Raw genomic sequence first — 3604 nt, forward strand, 5'->3', positions numbered from 1 at the left:
CTGCCTACCAGATAGTCACACTCTCCTTGCCCCTCACTTCAGAAACATCATTTCGCCCAGAGCAGCAATATATCCAACTCAGAATAGTGACTTCTCATGATTCTCTTGCAGCCAGGGCTGATACTTCATTTTCTAATTTATTGAATACATTCTCTTATTACTACTGAGTGAGCCCCTTAATTGCACACATGGTTCTAGATTTCATCCACTATTCTATTAAAAAGCAAATCGTGATTTTACCAAGAATCCAGTGAAATGAGCCAGACTAACCTACCTCTTGCCCATACCTTCTTGTCCATGTATCTGAAAAGGAGTTGTTCCAGAACCAAACTTTCTTGACATGTGGCATCAAGGAGCCTTGATGTGAGGGTAAGAGTTCTGTTGGAAGAATGAATCAAGGTTTAAATTGGAAAACACTCAATTCAGAAAAAAATTTTAAAGCTTTACAAAATCTCAAATGATGTTCACTGTGGACTGTCTTTTAAAAAATGAAGACCCCAGGATTCAAGAATCATAAGTACTTTACATTTTTAAATACTTTTCTGTGTTTTCCAAATATTCTACAGTGAAGACCTACTTCTTTGTAACCAGGGGAAAAAAAGATATTTTTGGAGTACAACACAAAGAGTCAGAGGAAAAAGGAAAGACCTAATAAATATAATTTCCTTCGAGAATAACATTACATAAAATAACATTAATAAAAATAAATATTAGCATTAACGTTTTCATCAAATATGCTCTTGATTATCATCTGCAGTTTGCTTCTATCATGAGCATTCCAAGTAACTGAAGTTTTTAACGTCCAAGGATTTGATAATGTGCTCTGTAAAATTCCCACTGATCTAATAATTTTTTGTTACGGACAGGCAAGAAAAGCCCATTATCTTCAATGCAGGATTCTGTTTGCAGGAAGAGCCTAAATCATGCGTCTGGAAACAAGAATTGAGCAAATCCAAATAACTCCTGGCTAACACTAGTATGACATTTGGTTAGGGAAGATGTCCCAAGAGAAATGTAAACTATTTGAAAACATCCTGTTACTAAAACTTGGACATGAAAAGAATGACAAACGGACTGGACTCAACAACTTAATTCGAAGCACGCATGACTTTGGCTCCTGTGAAACATTCTTACCACATACTATATGGCATGAGGAAAGATCATTGACATGTATTACTCACCAAAGAACAGGTTGGAAGCAATCAGCACACTCACTCCCAGCCGGGGAGTTGAGCCCGTGAGTTACAGAACCCTCAATCCTTACTGAGTCTCTTGTCCAGCTTTCCTCCACGGCTCACCCCTGGGGACTGATTACAACCATCTGCTTAAGAGCTATTACTCTGATCAAAAAAATTAAAAGCTACAAATTGCCAAACAGAGGGAATACAAGAACAGGGCGAAACGACCAGCTCTTAAACCACGGTTGGAATGCATAATCTCCACACGGCTTCGATGCATCCAGCTGAGACCTCAGAAGGTGTGGGTCAAGTGTCGAGGGAGTCACAAGCTGAGGCTTTGTTTCCACTGGGGTTGGACTGGTCGATATAGGGGTCCAGGAGCTCCGAGACTGTATGCAAATGTTATCGCTGTATTTTCTCTGCTTACAGTACAACCCCATTTGGGAAAATATGTGGAAAGGCTTTTTTGTGTGGGTAGTTTCTTTATTGGCAGATTTACTCTTTCTGGATATTTTTGAGGCGAAGGAAGTGTAATGGGAAACGTGCAGCATATTAAGAGCTAGCTACTCTCTTGGAAAAAGTGGAATGATTAAGTGAACACTTTGAAGCATGCAATGTGTGATCAATATGTGGAGAGAGAGGATCAAGACGAGGAAATCTTAACTAGAAAGAGACAAGAGAAGAGGAATTCAGTGTTAACACCCCTTAAAAGGCAAGCATTCCTCTGATAATGAACTGTAGCTACAAACCACCAGTGGATTTAATAAAGCCTCTTTATTAAAAAGTAAAGAGATGAGGATGTCTAGGCAAAAAAATTATTAGAGATCATGTCTTAAATGTTCTTGTACTGAAATATATAAAACCATATACAGTTCTTTCTCACGTTCCTGCTTTTTCACAACCAAAACCCAAGAGGTAAGGAAATTGCGGAAGAAATTGTCTGGGACTCAGGGCCATTTCCACGTAAAACATAAGCAGACGCCTCAACATGACTGAAAGTTTTTTCTTCTCTCCTTTTAAGACAGTAGTTGCTTTGAGGGTAGGGTCTGATTTTTTTTTAATACTGCTCTTCCCCCCAAACACTGTATTAGCCACACGCACATATAAAAGCTCTCAAGAAATACTAGGTGAATTGAATTGAATGGAACTGAATTGTAATAGCTTGGGTTTTTGTTGACATTGTTCTGTAAGTCATATTTTTTAGATCTGAGTTGATTATCTCTACCATATGAAGAAAGAGCATTTGATATTTATTACTCACCAAAGAACAGGTTGGAAGCAATCAGCACCCTCACTCCTGGCCTGGGTTCAAGCCAAGTTAGTTACAGAATCCTCGATCCTTGCTGGGTCTCCTATCCAACTTTCGTCCGTGACTCACCCCTGGGGACTGATTACAACCATCTGCTAAAGAGCTATGACTCTGACCAAAAAAAGAAAAGGAAAGGAAAAGCTACAAATTATCAAACAGAGGAAATACAAGAACAGGGCAAAATGACCAGATCTTAAACCAAGCTTAGAATGCATTATCCCCAAACGGCTTCAAATACATCCAGCTGAGACCTCAGAAAGTGTGTGTACAGATTAAAGAAAGATAGAGAAAGAGGACCAGAGAGCTTGGGATAAAGGGAGTGACATGTGGTCTCAATTAAACGAGTTAAATGAGGAAGATGGACGAGGATGACCTCTAAGTTTCTTCAATGTAAACACATTATGAGCTTTGCCGCATCCTCCCATCTCATTATGGTTTTGAGTTTAGCGTCTCCCAATTCAATCCTCCCTGAAATATTGCATTCTCTATTCGTTCAATCACTATTAATCTAAAATATCAGAATGTCCAGCAAAGAGGGCCTTTAAATTAACTATTTCATCTGTTGCTTCTCCCCCCGTTCTTCTGGTCACGATCCAGTCAGCTCCTTCTAGGTGCCCTCTCGTGTTACAGAGCTGGAAGGCCAAATGCTCTACTCCTGGACTCTTTTGAGGTTGTGGTTCTAGAAGTGACTTGGGTTCTTCAATGAGATGCTCTTGCATGGCAATCAGAAGACATAAGGAGGCAGAGGCTATCTTCCTGCAGTAGTGCTGCTTGACAAGCAGATGTTGTAGCAGCCGGGTTCCCCCAGTGTGTGGGGTGGCTGTGGAGTAGCCAGAGTGGGTACAGTACAGTTCCTGGCAGTGTCCTCCCCTCTACGTCACAGCTGCCACCGTGGGTGGCCTTGAAGCCCAATGTCCAGGCTAAAGACCACCTCAGTATTCCTCCAGCCCCTCAAGTGATTTTTTTAGGCACCTAATTCCCTGTGTTTCATCCCTTTCTGCTTGACGTGCCTGGAGTGGTTTGTTTTTCCTGCACTGAACCCCTACAGACACATCACTCAGGCAAAGTCTACTGGACTTGCAAAGCCTAGTTCAGGTCCTATTTTTGTCAGGAATGC

This window comes from Crocuta crocuta, unplaced genomic scaffold (assembly GCF_008692635.1).
Source record: "Crocuta crocuta isolate KB4526 unplaced genomic scaffold, BGI_CrCroc_1.0 scaffold197, whole genome shotgun sequence".
Classification (NCBI taxonomy): domain Eukaryota; kingdom Metazoa; phylum Chordata; class Mammalia; order Carnivora; family Hyaenidae; genus Crocuta; species Crocuta crocuta.